This window comes from Nerophis ophidion, linkage group LG04 (assembly GCF_033978795.1).
Source record: "Nerophis ophidion isolate RoL-2023_Sa linkage group LG04, RoL_Noph_v1.0, whole genome shotgun sequence".
Lineage (NCBI taxonomy): Eukaryota > Metazoa > Chordata > Actinopteri > Syngnathiformes > Syngnathidae > Nerophis > Nerophis ophidion.
The window spans coordinates 631,222-652,296 of NC_084614.1; the positions used below are offsets into that span (position 1 = coordinate 631,222).

At 42.5% G+C, this 21,075-nt stretch overlaps 1 protein-coding gene across 9 annotated transcripts in view; it reads right to left on the reverse strand.

Annotated features, from left to right (window-relative positions):
* Positions 1-21,075, reverse strand: part of LOC133550663 (neuronal PAS domain-containing protein 2-like) — a 126,929-nt gene that overhangs the window by 47,950 nt on the left and 57,904 nt on the right. Inside the window, exon 1 of one of the 9 annotated variants that reach the window (XM_061896597.1) lies at positions 7,693-8,007. The exons of the other annotated variants lie outside the window; for them this stretch is intronic. The gene's annotated coding sequence lies outside the window, so the exon portion shown is untranslated. Of the gene's footprint in view, positions 1-7,692; positions 8,008-21,075 lie in introns of those variants that run through there. 9 annotated transcript variants of the gene reach the window in all.

A 21,075-nucleotide genomic window follows, 5' to 3' on the forward strand; every position in this document is an offset into this window, starting at 1 on the left:
GAAAGACAAGCATTATTGACCTACAGTTAACAACTAAGTTATTTCACTTTACCTTTTTCTGTGTTGATTGAGCTGTGTTGAAGCAGCAAAAAAACAATATGTTAAATAAAGAGTTTCCTAACACTGTCTCTGATAGTTGATATAATAAATGTAACTGCCTCATAAAGCCAACATGAAATCCATGGTGTTCAGGGATGAATAGTCTCTCCAATTGCTATTGTACTATTTTTTCAGCTATAGTTACATTAATCATTAGTAATGCAGCAAGCTAGTTTTGAATGGCGGGGTCCCTGCTATCACATGTTGATAAAAATATGACATTTACATAATAAAAATCAACTACAAGCTTCCCAAATGCTGTAATAAATTAAGCATGATGAATTGAGCATATGTCAGCATGAGGCCCCACTTTTAACTATTTTTTTCAAAAGCTTATTGCAAACACTTACTTACAGTAAGTCATTAATTTGACTTAAGTGATTTTTTGTCATTATTTTGACTTAGTTAGTCATTATTTTATCATATTTTTGACTTAATAAATTACAAAGTCATAATAATTACATACTTAGTATCTCAGGTAACTAGGACTGTTTTTTGTATTGTATTTACAGAAAAAATATTGAGATATAGTCTGTAGTCTATTGCCCCCCCCATGTTTCTATGTTTCCATGTTTCCTTTGTCATTTGTTCATTATCATTTATTTTCGAGTTGCTAATTTCTCTTTGTAATTCTAAATACAGCAGCTAAAAGGCTCTAGTATGTTCAGGTGATTAATAAAACTCCTCCCCTAAGGTAACTGCCTGCGTGAGTGCGTGCGCATTTCACGTGAATAGGAGTCTTCTGTGGACCACTCTAACGCGGTCATGTTAACACTCCCTCAATAAAAAGCCAAAAATGCTGATATTGATTCTGATTATGATACTGAAAGGGCAGTGTGGGAAATTTGCATAAAGGACAGCTCTCAAGCAAACAAAATACAACTGCAAATCGGTTCTCAAAGTTAACTTGAAAGAGCCGGTCAAAAGGCTCGACTTGTTCACAAACCTCACATCTATAGTGCAGGGTGCAAAATAACCCACCAAGGGACTCTAGAAAGTTGCAAGTGCCAGCACGAATGATGAACAAGCAAAGCACCAATGTGCTTAAGAACCCTTATACAAACAGCTGCAAGCAGTAAAGAGAATTAATTCAACACAAAAGAGGAAACAGATGTAAAAAAAATAAGAGCACAGAAACGTTACTAATTGAAAACAACACATAAAGCAAACCCTTAAAGAAGTTTATGAAGAAGGTGTGAAACACTATTGATTTAAAAAAAAAAGCCCTTGTAACAAAACATAAATACACAACTTCAATAAATGTGATGTTAAATGTTTATTCATCTACTTTAGTCAGCATTGTTTTCTGAATGTAAAATAAAATTAATAATTCTCTGTAAAATGTGTTTGTAACGGATTAATTAGATTTGCATCATTTTTTATAGGAAAAATTGCTTGGTTTTTTTTACATTTAGGTCTTTGTCAGACCGGATTATTAATGAAAACGGAAATGTTACTCTACATAACTTAAATAAACACGTTTTTTAAATTGATATATATTTAGATATACTGTCATGATCCGCTGCTTGGATCATGTCATATTCTGGTTTTGTTCTGTTTTTGTATTACATCCTGTTTGGTTTTTGTCTTCCTTAGTTCCTGGTGGCACTTCCTGTTTGTTTCCGTTGCCATAGCCACGCATTAGTGTCACCTGCATCTTGTTTTTTTACGCGCACCTGCCTCGTGATTATCATCCTTATTTAAGCCTGCCTTTTCCGTTTGCTCATCCTCGCATTTTAGATTCTGTTCAATGCAACAGGTGACGTCGCTGATTCCCGATTGTGGTAGAAGAATTTTTGTACTTGTTAGCTTCCACGCTATTCCGTTGTTTATTCCCTAGCTCATATGCTAGCGCCTTTACTTTCTTCTAGCTCCCATGCTAGTTCTGTTTGTTTTGTCTTTAGTCTCTTGTGCAAGTGTTTCTGTTCTTAGTTTGTTTTGTAGTGTAAATAAATCTTCATTTCTTACCTTCACGCTGTGTCCAAGTCCAACAGCATCATTTGAGAGAACGAACCAACACCACAATGCCAGCGAAGGGGTCACATATATTAAAGACATTGCTCTCTCCTTAGTTTGAGTGGTTAGCAGTTAATTTTTTTAAACCGCCAACATCTTTATTGTGTCAAGTCTAACAGAATCGTTAAGAGTTAACTGACTTAAAAATTTGACATTTACATATGTTTAGGAGGTGACTACTTTGCATGGCTATGAGTAAAAAAGTTGAATGCATTAAAGACTGGGACATGGCCATGTAATCTACCACAGTGGCTCACATCACTTTTCCAGTGACACCATAGTTAGTTCCATGTTTGACATCATTAGCATTGCAAAAATGTTCATGTAAGTGAGTCGAAATCAAATTATAGTTCATCACGCTGGTGACGTACACAGAATGTGCATGTGCATACCGTGCTGTACATTAAGATCCAACAAACACGATGTTGACATAAACACTGGTTTATAGTCAGTCACTAGGTCCACTGCATACAGCAGATAATAAAGCTAAGCGCTGTTTACCTTATAAGGATTAGAGCTGTTTAAACACGCTGCTTGCAGATAAAGTCATTCCACAGAGCAGTGGAGGTGCACTACTTGTTATGCCTTCAAAACAACCTTTGGAGCGTTGTGTCTGAAAAAAACAACACGGTCAATCAAATCCAAACAAAGATAAGTTTAAAATGTAACTCCATCATGTTTTTTAATATTCCTATTAGCCCCCCCTGGCTGACAATCTAGCAGTTATTTATGTGTCTCCATACACAGTGTGAAGCCACGTCCCTAAGCTAATAATAATCACCTCCATTACGGCAAATAAACGACATTTCTTACTAGCTTAAGTATCGATTTTGCTGTAGGACAAGGCCAAACATGTTATACACCGAGAGCAAGCAAGGAGCAGGCATGCTAACCGCTAAACTAGATTTTTTTTTGCTTGATTGAAACTTTCATTAGTAGATTGGACAGTACATATTCCGTACCACTAAATGGTAACACCAGAATACGTTTTTCAAATTGTCTAAGTCGGGGTCACGTAAATCAATTTATGGTTAAAATATATATTATCAGCATAATACAGTCATCAAACAAGTTAATCATCAGAATATGTACATTGAATTATTTACATTGTTTGCAATTCGGGGGTGGAAAGTGAGGGGGTTGGTGTGGTTGATATCAGCACTTCAGTCATCAACAATTGTATCAACTGAGAAATGGACATTGAAACAGTGTAGGTCTGACTTGGTAGGATATATACAGTGAGCAGTGAACATAGTGAGTTCAGAAAGCATAACAAGTATATACTTTTGATTATTTACAATCCGGGGAGGTGGATGTAGGGTGCTAGACTAGGGTTGAAGTTGCCTGGAGGTGTTCTTTTAGTGCGGTTTTGAAGGCGGATAGAGATGCCCTTTCTTTTACACTTGTTGGGAGTGCATTCCATATTGATGTGGCATAGAAGGAGAATGAGTTAAGACCTTTGTTAAATCGGAATCTGGGTTTAACATGGTTTGTGGAGCTCCCACTGGTGCTGTGGTTATGGCGGTCATTTACGTTTTGGAAGTAGTTTGACATGTACTTCGGTATCAAGGAGGTGTAGAGGATTTCATAGACTAGGCTCAGAGCAAGTTGTTTTACCCTGTCCTCCACCCTTAGACAGCCCACTTTGGAGAAGTGGGTAGGAGTGAGGCTTTATGCAAAACCAAGAAATAGGTGCTCTGTAAAGTTTAAGAAGTGTGGATAAAACCTTGTTACAGCACACAGTAAGCAGCTATTACTAAGAAAAAAACAAGTAGATTAATAAAAGTTTGGATTAAAAAGAGGGTAATATAACAACAACTCTAGGTGTGTTAGCATTGTCACAGTCAGTACAGAGTCAGACACGTAAGATAAGAGAAAGACTGATCGATACATAAATTGGTGGCGTCGACATATCAGTACACAGTATGATCAATAAATGAGTAATTTGGTCAATATTTTTAATTTCTCTAATTCGATTTTGTTATTGTTTACAAACACTAACAAAACGACATACAGCACAGACCTGCATCAAGGCCAAGCAATCCCATGTATGTCATGCTGTAAGGCTGATATGTACTGTATGTTGTGGACATATGTGAAATATAAGAAAACTATGAACAAAAGCATAGATTTCTAACCCCTAATTAAGTCATATAGAGGGTTTTTTACGCATTACAGCTCTTGTATTGCTGGTGTACCTGTCTAATCAAGTTTGTTTATGTTGCCGTCAAGCGTGCACATCTGATAATCAGTCATGTTAGGATTATGGGTGCCAACTGACACGTAATTGTGTGCTATCTTTGCACATTCCTCCCCTGAATGCATACAGTACATGCGCTATACATGTACGTACACAGAAATAGGTTGGGATTGATATTAAGGGCACAGGAACACTTGGAATGAGTAACAGTGGTAGGGCCAAAGGTTGACCCCGCCTCTCCACACTCAATATGTCACCCAACAGAAGGGGTGGGAACCTCTGGCGTGGAACAACCTGTGCTCAAGGCTGACACAAGTGGATCCGCAGGGAGACTTAACACAACCAGCCCAACCCCAGGTCAGCTTGACAAACCATGGAGTGATTTTTTTCTCCCCCCACCATTTATCATCCTGTGTTTGTGGTGTCACAATGACGAATCTCACCTCTGCGTTTTGCCATGAATTACATCAGGTGGCAGCCCGGGGGTGTGGGAGGAATGGGTTATGTCAACCTCATAACCGGGCCTCCTAATGTCGCCTGTGAACTGAAACACTCACTGGCCACAACATTAGGGACACCTGCACATGAGTCTAGTTTAACAATGTGTGTGTGTATATGTGTGTGTGTTTGCAATGAAACTACATTATTTGTCATTTTACCGGGGAGGGATCAGGTAAACAACATGTGTATAACTTTTGTTTGCAATGGTGTAAACTAGGGTGTCCAAAACATTTTTCACAGCAGACCACCTACAAAAATAAACAAGATATGGGGAGCTACTTATATATTTTTAGACAACATTTACAGTCACTTTGACACACTTTGGACAATTTAATGTGGCTAATCAGCCTATCCAGGTGCATGTCTTGGGAGGAAACCGGAGTACCCGGAGAGAACCTACGCAGTCACGGGGAGAACATGCAAACTCCACACAGAAAGATCCCGAGCTCTGGGATCGAACCCAGGACCTTCTTACTGTGAGGCACAAGCACTAACCCCTGTTCAACCATGCTGCCAAAATAATAATATAATATTATATATAATATAATAACAATAATACACTTAAATGGTGATACAGTGTTCAGCTACTGTATATCTCGCAGGCCTACCTTATCTCATGCAATTAGTCACAAAAAATGATCGCTACCTTAATCGCGGATGGTTTGTTTACCTGAAAGGCAGAGCAGGTTGCTTTATGGTCAGTGAGCCAACTGCAACTGCTCAAAACTTGCTTTCAAGTAAAATATTTTGAAAAGGTTCCTGGATGAAATTCAGTTGGTCAAATTACTTTTGTGTCAAAATTTGGAGTTGTTTTTTTTTAAGGTGATGAAAAATTATATAATATACTGCCATTGAATTTGATTTAAAAATGTGATTGGCACTAAGTTAAAGACAAATATTCATAGTGAAAAGTCAAACGATACTGCAGCATCAATGCCGTATGAAACACATGCAGTGGTACTGTGTCCTCAATGTTTGTGTGATTTTAAGAAAAAAAAACATTTAATCGATACAACTGCTGTCATTTGACTGTGAAGCACCAAACTATGTTTGTTAGGAAGTACTTTTTTCGGGTCTTACTCCCTTGTAGATAAATAGATAGATAGATAAGATGGATAGATAGATAGATAGACAGACAGACAGACAGACAGACAGACAGACAGACAGACAGACAGACAGACAGACAGACAGACAGACAGACAGACAGACAGACAGAGACAGACAGACAGACAGACAGACAGACAGACAGACAGACAGACAGACAGACAGACAGACAGACAGACAGACAGACAGACAGACAGATAGATAGATAGATAGATAGATAGATAGATAATACTTTATTCCTTCAGGAGAGTTCCTTCAGGAAAATTATAATTTTAAGGAGAATCCCATTCAAGTTCAGACCAACATTACAGGAAGACAGAACAGGATCGCTGACGGGTCTGCCGACTTCCGGCGCCCCTTACAAAAAAGGTGAGATACAGGTAAACAGGGGGTTGGGGGATGGGAGAAAAAAATAAAAGAATACAATTAAATTAAATAAAAAAAATCGGTCTAAGTAGTCACCAACATCGATCTAAATTAACTAACAAAAAGGGAAAATTTTGGAGTCACTTTGATCATGCAGCACCAAATAAGGTAAATGTTGTTTTTCCTGTTTACTATTTGGCTCATTGACCAGAGTTGAGCTGTTTCATATTCCTTTCAGCGCAGCTATTCATTGAAAAATCTAATCAAATAAAACAATTATATTTGAGAACTATGAATTTATTTACAGTCCTGGGTTCAAATCCAGGCTTGGGATCTTTCTGTGTGGAGTTTGCATGTTCTCTCCGTGAATGCGTGGGTTCCCTCCGGGTACTCCGGCTTCCTCCCACTTCCAAAGACATGCACCTGGGGATAGGTTGATTGGCAACACTAAATTGGCCCTAGTGTGTGAATGTGAGTGTGAATGTTGTCTGTCTATCTGTGTTGGCCCTGCGATGAGGTGGCGACTTGTCCAGGGTGTACCCTGCCTTCCGCCCGATTGTAGCTGAGATAGGCGCCAGCGCCCCCCGCGACCCCGAAAGGGAATAAGCGGTAGAAAATGGATGGATGGATGGATGGAATTTATTTACAGGTGAGATGTAGTGACTTTTTTTAATCCAGCAGATGGCTATTATAAAACAGCCACAGTGCGGTGTCAATACAGCCAGTGAGTGTGCCAAACACTCAAGAGACATCTTTTACCCATCTCTACCCTTTTTATCTCAGTTTTTTAGGCCAATTTTATTTTTGCAATGTGGCACTACAAACTCTTTTACCATCAGACATTTGCAACATTTACTCCCTTCATACCTTTAAATCCAGACTCAAAACCCTCCTGTTCAAAATTGCATACTGGCTGTAACTGCCTCTACACTGTTCTTTGTTCATTATCTTTTGCGGTTTTAATAGTTGCATATTGCATATTATTAAGTGACCTTGCGCATAAATTAAATGTAGTATTATAATTTCTACGCGCCAGCTGCCTTCAGACCTGTGCTGGACAATGCTGTCAGACCGTGGCTTTAAGCTCATTGGCTAGCACTACACAAATAACTCAGTCAGGGGAGATTTGTGGACATATGCATCATGCTGAGCGTTCTTTCTCATTTAATACTTCTATTTAGTGAGGTAAGAAAGGCAAAATATGACAACATTGCATGGTTCGATATACACATGTGTAGTGTGAGATCAAGTGCCAAATGGAAGTGTCCTGCGTGTATATGAAATCATAGTTGACACACTAGGTGTCTCCTGTAAAGAATTAACCAAGTCTCAGAAAATATCTCATCTTTCACGCCCATTTGAATTTACCAACTGTACCGCTAAACCTGTAAGGAAAAGCCACATACCTTGAAAGGAAAAAGGGAGTCCGACAGAAAACAAACATCCACGCCTAAAAGAGCGGCACCGATGTGGGTCTTTCGGGGGGTTTGTATGCGTTTGTATGGCTGCGTCGCCAAAAGCGTTCAATTACATAACAAGTTATTACGACGCATTTATTAGGGGGGGACACGCCGCCTGGCTCGGTTCTGACCGCAAAAGTCCACTCGAAGCGCTTGGCCATCCGCGAGCTTCGCAGGCTGCCTCCACCATCCTCTGCGGGCTTGTCAGCAGTAGCGAGCGGCAGAGAGGAGAGAAAGTAGGTCAGCTGGTAGCTCGATAGTCGACAACAGCAAGAAGCGGTAGGCACCAGGAGGAGGGGACAGCTTGTAATCTTTAACACGTGTTTCTTTTTTTTTTAATGTACAATCTCATTCTGTACTATTTGGCGTCGGGAGACACCCTGCTGTAAAACGAGTATAGTGTTGCGGGTCATCAAATAAATGACACGCAGGAGTCTCCTCTTGCCAGCAAAACAGCGGATTAGCTTGTCTGACTCCGACTTTAGAAACCATTTATTTTCATGGAAGAAGGAGCCGGGTGTGTGCGTGTAAAATAACTGTAGCCATACCAGAAGATGACATTTAAAATCCCTTCCAATCAAAGCAACAAGCTAAACTTTACTTTCACCCCACTCCAGGCACTTCCTATGTTTTTGCTGCTTTTTACAACTTCCCTGTTGCCGTTTCCCCAAATGTGGGTCAGTGTGTGCACGGCTAATTCCAAGAAGTCATAATGGACCACAAGGAGTTTAGCAGTAGGAAAAAAACAAGGCAGGTGTGAGAGGGATAGGGTACACGGTTGTTATATAAAGCAGAGCTGTCGGTCATTGCATTCCGCTGTCAATATGGGGGTTCCTGTGCTTCAGCCCAGGTAAGCCCAGGTGGACCACCTATCAATGTTGCCTTTGCTAAATAGTAGGGTGCCCTATTGGTCTAGGCCAGGGGTAAGGAACCTATGGCTCTAGAGCCAGGTGTGGCTCTTATGATGACTGCATTAGGCTCTCATGACTGCATCAGGCTCTCAGATAAATCTTAGCTGATATTGCTTAAAGGCCTACTGAAACCCACTACTACCCACCACGCAGTCTGATAGTTTATTTATCAATGAGGATATATTAATATTGCAACACATGCCAATACGGCCTTTTTAGTTTACTAAATTGTAATTTTAAATTTCCCGGGAGTTTTTTCTTGAAAACGTCGCGTAATGATGACGTGTACGCTTGACGTCACGGGCTGTTATGAATATGAGCGCTGCGTACACACACAGCTAAAAGTCGTCTGCTTTACTGGCATAATTACACAGTATTTTGGAGATCTGTGTTGCTGAATCTTTTGCAATTTGTTCAATTAATAATGGAGAAGTCAAAGTAGAAAGACGGAGTTGGGAAGCTATAGCCTTTAGCCACACAAACACACGGTGATTCTTTGTTTAAAATTCACGGAGGTGAAACTTTACTATGGATCAGAGCGGACATGGATCCCAACCGAATGTCAACCAGCAGGTTTCGGTTAGAAAATTGTGGTTAAAAAGTCGCTTCTTACCGGATATCAGCTGAGCTTGTGCCGCCCATACAGCTGCCGTCGACTTCCCTGAGACACTGCGCGTCAACCCCCCCTGTGGACGTACACTTCCGACTATCAGGTACTGTTAAACTCACTAAAACACTAGCAACACAACAGAAAGATAAGGGATTTCCCAGAATTATCCTAGTAAATGTGTCTAAAAACATCTGAATCCGTCTCAATGCAATCGCGTTTTTTTTTTTTCTTTTTTCTAGTCCGTCGCTATCAATATCCTCAAACACAAATCTTTCATCCTCGCTCAAATTAATGGGGAAATTGTCGTTTTCTCGGTCCGGAAAGCTGTTTGTGTTGGAGGCTCCCATTAAAATCAATGTGAATATGTGAGGAGCCATCAACATGTGACGTCATCGTCTGTGACTTCCGGTAGAAGTAGGGCGTTTCTCTTAGCACCGAAAGTTGCAAACTTTATCGTGGATGTTCTCTACTAAATCCTTTCAGCAAAAATATGGCAATATCGCGAAATGATCAAGTATGACACATAGAATGGACCTGCTGTCCCCGTTTAAATAAGAAAAATCGCATTTCAGTAGGCCTTTAACACAATAAGTAATGAAAAATGTTGCTGGTAATCACAGTGTTAAAAGTAACGTTCAAAATATAAAACATTCTCATGCATTTTAATCCATCCATTTCCTACCCCACCTGTTCAAGAAGTAACATTATTGGTAGGAAGTATTTTATTTATTATTGGTTAGCTTCAAAATAAAAAATGTTATTAAAAATATTAGGAGACTTATTTTACTCTAAAAACTTTGTTATTAATTAAAAATGCATGCATTGTATTCAGTGTTAAAAAAATATTATATGGTTCTGTCACGCCAAATTTCTTCCCCCCTACAAAAAATTTCCCTCCCCATTTACTTCCGGGGTCATGATTAATACAGACGTTTTGTTAATGCTATATTATGAAAATATAACGCTATATCATAAAAATACAGACGTTTTGTTAACGCTATATTATAAAAAATAAAAAAAACAATTTAGAAACACAAGCTATGGGATGACGCATTTAACCCCCCTCCGTGCGTCGGTTGAGGTGGGCGGGGTTGGGGGCGCGGGGGACGGTGGGGTGGGGGTGTATAATATAGCCTGAATGAGTCATGGATGCATGGCATTCTGGGTAATTGTTATGTTGCGTTTATGTTGTGTTACGGTGAGGATGTTCTCCCAAAACCTGTTTGTCACTCTAGTTTGGTGTGGGTTCACAGTGTGGAACATATTAGTAAGAGTGTTAAAGTTGTTTGTATCACAACCTTCAGTGTACTCTGTATCACCTGGTATGCCTTGCAATCTCGTACATATGACGATAGAAGCAGCGAAATGCACCCGTCTGGTCGGCACGCAAATAGCATGGCGGAAAGGCGGGCGCGATGACATGTTGTAGAGGACGTTAAAAATAAAGCCATCACGGCACTCCCTCAATATTATTGTCCGAGTGAAAATCAGAGAATGTTGACCCCGCGTGATGTCCGGAAGAGGCTCCGAGAATCGGAATCCCCCCGTAACAACCGGGGGGGTCGGCGATTGTGCAGCTGAGCCACATCAGAGTGGCCAAAGAGCCGCATGCGGCTCCGGAGCCGCAGGTTGCCGACCCCTGGTCTAGGCCTATGATCAATATTTATTTTCAGTTAATTGAGCTGCAACCTTATCGTGGTAGAGGAGTTTGCGTGTCCCAATGATCCTAGGAGCTATGTTGTCCGGGGGCATAAAGCCCCCTGGTAGGGTCTCCCAAGGCAAACAGGTTCTAGGTGAGGGATCAGACAAAGAGCAGCTCGAAGACCTTTATGAAGAAGAAACATCATGGACCCAGATTTCCCTCGCCCGGACGCGGGTCACCGGGGCCCCCCTCTGGAGCCAGGCCCGGAGGTGGGGCACGATGGCGAGCGCCTGGTGGCCGGGCCTGTTCCCATGGGGCCCGGCCGGGCACAGCCCGAAGAGGCAACGTGGGTCACCCCTCCAATGGGCTCACCACCCATAGCAGGGGCCATAGAGGTCGGGTGCATTGTGAGCTGGGCGACAGCCGAAGGCAGGGCACTTGGCGGTCCAATCCTCGGCTACAGAAGCTAGCTCTTGGGACGTGGAACGTCACGTCACTGGGGGGGAAAGAGCCTGAGCTAGTGCGCGAAGTCGAGAAATTCCGGCTGGATATAGTCGGACTCACTTCGACGCACAGCAAGGGCTCTGGAACCACTTCTCTCGAGAGGGATTGGACCCTCTTCCACTCTGGCGTTGCCGGCAGTGAGAGGCGACGGGCTGGGGTGGCAATTCTTGTTTCCCCCCGGCTCAAAGCCTGTACGTTGGAGTTTAACCCGGTGGACGAAAGGGTAGCCTCCCTCCGCCTTCGGGTGGGGGGACGGGTCCTGACTGTTGTTTGTGCTTATGCACCAAACAGCAGTTCAGAGTACCCACCTTTTTTGGGCACACTCGAGGGAGTACTGGAAAGTGCTCCCCCGGGTGATTCCCTTGTCCTACTGGGAGACTTCAACGCTCACGTTGGCAACGACAGTGAAACCTGGAGAGGCGTGATTGGGAAGAATGGCCGCCCGGATCTGAACCCGAGTGGTGTTTTGTTATTGGACTTTTGTGCTCGTCACAGTTTGTCCATAACAAACACCATGTTCAAACATAAGGGTGTCCATATGTGCACTTGGCACCAGGACACCCTAGGCCGCAGTTCCATGATCGACTTTGTAGTTGTGTCATCGGATTTGCGGCCTCATGTTATGGACACTCGGGTGAAGAGAGGGGCGGAGCTTTCCACCGATCACCACCTGGTGGTGAGTTGGCTGCGATGGTGGGGGAGGATGCCGGACAGACCTGGGAGGCCCAAACGCATTGTGAGGGTCTGCTGGGAACGTCTGGCAGAGTCTCCTGTCAGAAAAAGTTTCAATTCCCACCTCCGGAAGAACTTTGAACATGTCACGAGGGAGGTGCTGGACATTGAGTCCGAGTGGACCATGTTCCGCACCTCTATTGTCGAGGCGGCAGATCGGAGCTGTGGCCGCAAGGTAGTTGGTGCCTGTCGGGGCGGCAATCCTAAAACCCCTTGGTGGACACCAGCGGTGAGGGATGCCGTCAAGCTGAAGAAGGAGTCCTATCGGGTCCTTTTGGCTCATAGGACTCCGGAGGCAGTGGACAGGTACCGACAGGCCAAGCGGTGTGCAGCTTCAGCGGTCGCGGAGGCAAAAACTCGGACATGGGAAGAGTTCGGGGAAGCCATGGAAAACGACTTCCGGACGGCTTCGAAGCGATTCTGGACCACCGTCCGCCGCCTCAGGAAGGGGAAGCAGTGCACTATCAACACCGTGTATGGTGCGGATGGTGTTCTGCTGAGCTCGACTGCGGATGTTGTGGATAGGTGGAAGGAATACTTCGAAGACCTCCTCAATCCCACCAACACGTCTTCCTATGAGGAAGCAGTGCCTGGGGAATCTGTGGTGGACTCTCCTATTTCTGGGGCTGAGGTCGCTGAGGTAGTTAAAAAGCTCCTCGGTGGCAAGGCCCCAGGGGTGGACGAGATCCGCCCGGAGTTCCTTAAGGCTCTGGATGCTGTGGGGCTGTCTTGGTTGACAAGACTTTGCAGCATCGCGTGGACATCGGGGGCGGTACCTCTGTATTGGCAGACCGGGGTGGTGGTTCCTCTCTTTAAGAAGGGGGACCGGAGGGTGTGTTCCAACTATCGTGGGATCACACTCCTCAGCCTTCCCGGTAAGGTTTATTCAGGTGTACTGGAGAGGAGGCTACGTCGGATAGTCGAACCTCGGATTCAGGAGGAACAGTGTGGTTTTCGTCCTGGTCGTGGAACTGTGGACCAGCTCTATACTCTCGGCAGGGTTCTTGAGGGTGCATGGGAGTTTGCCCAACCAGTCTACATGTGCTTTGTGGACTTGGAGAAGGCATTCGACCGTGTCCCTCGGGAAGTCCTGTGGGGAGTGCTCAGAGAGTATGGGGTATCGGACTGTCTTATTGTGGCGGTCCGTTCCCTGTACGATCAGTGCCAGAGCTTGGTCCGCATTGCCGGCAGTAAGTCGAACACATTTCCAGTGAGGGTTGGACTCCGCCAAGGCTGTCCTTTGTCACCCATTCTGTTCATAACTTTTATGGACAGAATTTCTAGGCGCAGTCAAGGCGTTGAGGGGTTCCGGTTTGGTAACCGCAGGATTAGGTCTCTGCTTTTTGCAGATGATGTGGTCCTGATGGCTTCATCTGACCGGGATCTTCAGCTCTCGCTGGATCGGTTCGCAGCCGAGTGTGAAGCGACCGGAATGAGAATCAGCACCTCCAAGTCCGAGTCCATGGTTCTCGCCCGGAAAAGGGTGGAGTGCCATCTCCGGGTTGGGGAGGAGACCCTGCCCCAAGTGGAGGAGTTCAAGTACCTAGGAGTCTTGTTCACGAGTGAGGGAAGAGTGGATCGTGAGATCGACAGGCGGATCGGTGCGGCGTCTTCAGTAATGCGGACGTTGTACCGATCCGTTGTGGTGAAGAAGGAGCTGAGCCGGAAGGCAAAGCTCTCAATTTACCGGTCGATCTGCGTTCCCATCCTCACCTATGGTCATGAGCTTTGGGTCATGACCGAAAGGATAAGATCACGGGTACAAGCGGCCGAAATGAGTTTCCTCCGCCGTGTGGCGGGGCTCTCCCTTAGAGATAGGGTGAGAAGCTCTGCCATCCGGGAGGAACTCAAAGTAAAGCCGCTGCTCCTTCACATCGAGAGGAGCCAGATGAGGTGGTTCGGGCATCTGGTCAGGATGCCACCCGAACGCCTCCCTAGGGAGGTGTTTAGGGCACGTCCAACCGGTAGGAGGCCACGGGGAAGACCCAGGACACGTTGGGAAGACTATGTCTCCCGGCTGGCCTGGGAACGCCTCGGGATCCCCCGGGAAGAGCTAGACGAAGTGGCTGGGGAGAGGGAAGTCTGGGTTTCCCTGCTTAGGCTGTTGCCCCCGCGACCCGACCTCGGATAAGCGGAAGATGATGGATGGATGGATGGATGAACAATAAATGAAAATGAACTCCCTAACTTTGCAGACATCAATAAATTGTGATATCCGTTTTCTTTTTTTCTTTTTCTCTTGTTCTCAAATAGGGTACAATCCTAACTAATTAAGCATATACATCCCTAATAACCAAGCTCTTAACTCAAAACACTTCTCAAGGTCTCCCACTGAAATTAATAGAAGTGAATTTAATTGTTGCTTGGGCCCGAAAAACTACACAAGTTTAAAATGTAGCATGCCTTTTCGATAAAATTGTAGATAAAAAACACTGTATAAAAACAATAATTGCTAACTGTGTTGGCACTGTCATGAGCTGGCCACTTGTCCAGGATGTACCCTGCCTTCCCCCCAAGTGCAGCTGAGATAGGCACCCCCCGTGACCCCGAGAGGGACAAACGGTACAAAATGGATGGATGCTTTGATTTTCTTTAAAAAAAGGCTGAAAAAAATTATACATACATTTAAAACAAAGCTGTTATTAATTTGTATTTAAGGCCTACTGAAATGAGATTTTCTTATTAAACGGGGATAGCAGGTCCATTCTATGTGTCATACTTGATCATTTCGCAATATTGCCATATTTTTGCTGAAAGGATTTAGTAGAGAACATCCACGATAAAGTTTGCAACTTTCGGTGTTAAGAGAAATGCCCTGCCTCTACTGGAAGTCGCAGACGATGACGTCACATGTTGATGGCTCCTCACATATTCACATTATTTTTAATGGGAGCCTCCAACAAAAAGTGCTATTCGGACCGAGAAAACGACAATTTCCCCATTAATTTGAGCGAGGATGAAAGATTTGTGTTTGAGGATATTGATAGCGACGGACTAGAAAAAAAAATAAGGGACGGATTCCTATGTTTTTAGAGACATTTACTAGGATAATTCTGGGAAATCCCTTATCTTTCTATTGTATTGCTAGTGTTTTAGTGAGTTAAATAGTAGCTGATAGTCGGAAGGGTGTCTCCACGGGTGTCTTGACGCGCAGTGTCTCAGGGGAGTCGACGGCAGATATGGATGGCACAAGCTCAGCTTTTCTCCGGTAAGAACTGACTTTTTAACCACAATTTTCCCACCGAAACCTGCTGGTTGACATTTGGTAGGGATTCATGTTGGCTTGACCGCGCTCTGATCCATAGGAAAATTTCACCTCCAGGAATTTTAAGCAAGGAATCCCCGTGTGTTTATGTGGCTAAAGGCTAGTGATATTTAAACATATCACTATTAATTGAACAAATTGCAAAAGATTCAGCAACACAGATCTCCAAAATACTGTGTAATTATGCCGTTAAAAGCAGATGACTTTTAGCTGTGTGTGTGTGCAGCGCTCATATTTCCTTAAAACCTGTGACGTCTTGCGTACACCTCATCATTACACGACGTTTTCAAGACGCAACTCCCGGGAAATTTAAAATTGTAATTTAGTAAACTAAAAAGGCCGTATTGGCATGTGTTGCAATGTTAATATTTCATCATTGATTTCAGTAGGCCTTTAACATGTTTTTAAAATCCTTTTGCCATATTTTTAATTGTTGCTGCTTTTTCTACAAGGTACTTTTTGTGTTTACAGACTTTTAATTACTTTTTAAAATTAAAAACAACTAGCAGCAAATCTAGCATCTTCTTATGGTGTTGACACCAGTACATTGTTATAAACACGAGTACATTGAGAACAATGTACTCGTGTTTAGAGACTCTACTTCTGTCCCTCGATGTCCTTGAGGAAAGAAGAGAGTTGCAAGCATGACGTCACACTTGTTTTGTGCTGTTGCTCCAGTTGGACTGTTTCTTCTTAAAAGCCGCCACTGTCCTCTTAATATTTGCACATTTTGTAAATGGCTGTCCTCGGTTATATCTGCAATATATGTAAAAATTGCATCCACATGGCAATGTGACAACATTCCAGACAATGACGTGAGGTTTTAGTGATTAAAGTATTTTTTGGTGGTCAATTTTTTGGTACATCACTTTTCAATACTGTGCAAATAGTAGGCTATATATATCAATTCAAACGGTAACAACCAACCGGTGGTAATGATTTTATGTTCGTGGGGTTTGGATTTGTCAGTTTTTCCCATGTTTCAAACACACCGTCTGTACCTAAAAGGTGATTGGCGGACAATGAGGAAGTGTTTTTGTGTGTCCGGTAGGGGTGTAACGGTACGTGTATTTGTATTGAACCGTTTCGGTAAGGGGGTTTCGGTGTACCGAACGAGTTTGTAAGCAGAAGTCTTCACAAGCTGCTCTGCTTTCTGCCTCTGTGGCTCTGTCTCAGCAGCAAGCATTGTCCCGCCCACACAACCATCTGATTGGTTACATCAGGGACGGCGTGGCGCAGTGGGAGAGTGGCCGAGCGCAACCCGAGGGTCACTGGTTCAAATCCCACCTACAACCAACCTCGTCACGTCCGTTGTGTCCTGAGCAAGACACTTCACCCTTGCTCCTGATGGGTGCTGGTTGGCGCCTTGCATGGCAGCTCCCTCCATCAGTGTGTGAATGTGTGTGTGAATGGGTAAATGTGGAAGTAGTGTCAAAGCGCTTTGAGTACCTTGAAGGTAGAAAAGCGCTATACAAGTACAACCCATTTATCATTTAATTTACATACAAAGCCAATCAGCAGTGCGTATTCAGAGCGCATGTTGTCAATGCTTTAGCGTCGAGCAGATATGAGTTTAGCAAGGGAGCAGCAGACTCTCCCTAAATAATAATAAACCCTTCCAGGTCAACTACTTTCTAAACATCACTATGAGCCTGTTGACCTTCTAGAAACTTAAACTGCAGCTCATCTCACTCGCAGTCCTGGCTTTAGGTGAAGGCTAGTTAGCTTTTAGCGTAACGTTAGCTCATTTTGCTGTGCGTGTGTGTGTGCGTGCGTGCGTGCGTGCGTGCGTGCGTGCGTGCGTGCGTGCGTGCGTGCGTGTGTGCGCGCGCGTGCGTGCGTGCGTGTGTTAGGGGCAGCAAAGCCCTGTCTGGCTGTTATTGCATTGAACTCCATGGTGTACAGGGATGAATAGTCTCTCCTATTGCTGTTGTACTATTTTTTCTTCTATAGTTACATTAATCATTAGTAATGTAGCAGCCTAGTTTGAATGGCAGGGTCCCTGCCTGCAATCACATGTTAACAAAAATATAACATTTACATAATAAAAGTCAACTACAGGCTTCCCAAATGCTGTAATAAATTAAGCATGATGAGTTGACTTGAAGCTGTTTAATGTTGCACTGTGTATATGTAGAAGAAAGGTTTTGTCATTTTATTTAATCAAAGCACCAACTTGAGGCAGTTTAATGTGGAATAACTTGGGCAGAATTATTATAGTGTTCCCAATGTTAAAAGGATAAAGCCTTTGTTTACAAATTTGGTAAATAAATAACCAAAAAATGTATATTTTGTTGTTTTCTTACTGTACCGAAAATGAACCGAACCGTGACCTCTAAACCGAGGTACGTACCGAACCGAAATTTTTGTGTATCGTTACACCCCTAGTGTCCGGGGAAGCGCAGACTCATGAGACCAAATTGTTTTCATGGGAGTTAGAACCTGTTGGAATTGTGATGTTTGTTATCATAAGATTGGTAATAAAAGTAAAAAATAGCGTCTGACTTTGTGTAATTTCTTCTGGGGGCTACAATATCCATCCATCCATTTTCTACTGCTTGTCCCTTTTGGAGTATATTATATTATATTCTTTTTCAAGAAAAAATAACAAAATAATTATAAGGTGTCGCAGTAACAAAAATGCTATGGCGGCGCGCAATATTCAATTACATGAAGGGAAAACTCTGGATTATGACGTGCGTTTTACTTTGGCATGCGCAGCACATGCCGTAAACGGAAAGGTGTGTTATTATTTGGTGCTGAAGAAGGAGACACAGTGACTTCCACTGTAAATAAATGTAGCTGTGTGCATTTCTGGTGGTCACATTATTTTTTAATACAATTTTCCTTCTGTTCAATACTTTTGTTTTACCTCCCTTTTTGAAATGGAGCTGTTCTGTGCCCTTCATGTTGTGATATGTGCGTCTTCATGTTACGACATTATGTGTACGTGCCTGAGGCTAGCAGTTAGCACGTGGAGTAGCTGTAAGGCCTTGGAAAAAACAGCTCGTCGAGACAACTGGATCCCTCCTTTTACTTTTACATCGACACACGACACTGAGTCCAGACCATACTTTTGTTTTTGCTAGTCTTGGTTTTCGAGCAAAAAACTCACCAGTATATAATGTTGCTTCTGTACATGTCAAAGGGGGGAGACAGCAGCAAAACAATCGCTTCATTCCGAGACTATTACATTTAGTATCCGCCACCACCAAAGTATACCTGACATTAAAGAAATGCACAGTTAGGATAATTTCGACCCATTCTTGACAAGAAGTGTTTACATGCGCTCCAATCTGAAAGACTATTGGCATAAACCACCCATCTCGCTCAGATTTAAGTTTTGATTCGATTGGTGTGATCTGGTCAGAATATTCTGAATGGCATATTTACATGAAGCATTTTTATTCCTGTTTGGCTTTTGATCCATTTTAATTGTGTCTATTTGCACATAGCTAATGATGCGCTTACATTTCTTCTCCAAGTTGGGTACACACACTGTCATGTGTTTTATGTTTTCTTTCTTTAATACATATCACTCACTTCTTTTTCTCACTACTATTTTTCACACTCACTTTCTTCAGTCCCATTATTGGAAAATTTAGTAATGTCGATATTTAGCTAAAATCTAATGCTAGCAAGTAAGACGGGTTGTTTTGAGCGGCTCTTACAGGGTTCACTGTGTCTTTAGCTACACCAATTAATGGCGGGGATGCTTGTTACTCACATATTTGCTTGCAACTTAAAACATAAGAATTAGCCGAAAGACAGTTGTTATCTCAAAACAGCTTAAGTTAGGGTACTGCTGTAGAGAGCATCGCTAGTCGCGACTCGCTAGTGAGAAGCATCACGAGGTTACCTCAAATTAGGAGGAAAAAAGATGATTACAAAACCAAATGTCCAGTGGGGAAATATTTTAGCTTTAAAAACGAGAGAAAGATGAATCCATCAACATGGACAAACGAGCCGATTTGCCGAATTTGTTGTACAGTGATGGCAAAACAAAAAAACTAAACTAAAAATAACCACCTGACCCTGTTTTGTCAACTACAGAAAAATACTGCACTTCAAGATTTTAATAATTATTAGAGGGTGTAAAACTATTGATCGATACATCAATGGATCGACTTAAATTCTTAAATTCGATCGATATTAGGGGTGTGGGGAAAAATCGATTTGAATATGTTGTGCGATTCAGAATCAATTCTCATTTTTTTTAAATCGATTTTTTTTTTTTTTAATCAATCCAACAAACCACTACACAGCAATACCATAACAATGCAATCCAATTCCAAAACCAAACCTGACCCAGCAACACTCAGAACTGCAATAAAGAGAACAATTGAGAGGACACAAACACGACACAGAACAAACCAAAAGTAGTGAAACAAAAATGAATATTATCAACAACAGTATGAATTAGGGCTGGGCGATATGACTAAAAAATGTATCACGATATAAGTGTTTCATATCAGTCGATATCGATAATTATCGATAAAAAAAACAAAAAACTATTCTAAATAAAGACCAGGAGAAAAAAGGCTGAATTTAAATACTTTTATTTCAAATATAACCTTTAACCTTTAGAACGAGATCAGCATTAAGAAAAACTGTCAAACAAATGAAAATACTGGTCGATGTGCAAATATTGACATTAAATAAATGCTTACCCAGACTTCTCAACTATGCTGAGCGGTAGCATGTCCTTCGCTAATTGATACACCACTGCATCCCTTATTTCTTTATAATGTTTTGAATTTTTGTCTTATGGCACTGCTGCCGAGTGCCTCTCGATGGTGGTCTGTTGTTGCCGCTTCGGTGCTGTTCCACTTGCACCGGCTGATGTTGTGGCTGTTTGCTGCTATACTCCAGCGGGTGAGAGCGGCTCAGGTGGTAAAATAAGTTTGTCGTGTTCCAAGACTCGGTCGGGACTACGACCTTGCAAAGTTTGCAGACAGTATTACTCTGATTCGTATCGGACTTAAACAATCCAAAATACTGCCAAACTGGTGACGTGACGTTTCCTTTTTTATTTACAATTTCATCTCGTGCTGCCGCACTCATATTCCCGTTTCGTTGATTTACGTGGACCCCGACTTAAACAAGTTGAAAAACTTATTCGGGTGTTACCATTTAGTGGTCAATTGTACGGAATATGTACTGAACTGTGCAATCTACTAATAAAAGTATCAATCAATCGTTGCTTTTTCTTTTTTTTTTTTTCCCTGTTAGCATTTCCCAGAATGCCTTGCGGTTCAGGCTCGGCCGTGATAGGTCGAAAGGCTAAAGCCCTTCCTTTGCCTACACCCCCCAGAATGCCGTGCGATTCCGGCTCTGAGTTTCTTACTATTTTTTTCTAACAGAACTCAGTGAAATTATCGAACGTTCTATCGACCCCATTTTCTATTGATATTGATCACATGTCTATCGCGATATATATCGTTATCGTTTTATCGCCCAGCCCTAGTATGAATATTACTTATAATTTCAGCACAGCAGTGATTAAAAATCCCTCATTGACATTATCATTAGACATTTATAAAAAATTTAAAAAAGGAACAATAGTGTCACAGTGGCTTACACTTGCATCAATCTCATAAGCTTGACAACACGCTGTGTCTAATATTTTCACAAAGATAAAATAAGTTATATTTGTGGTTCGTTT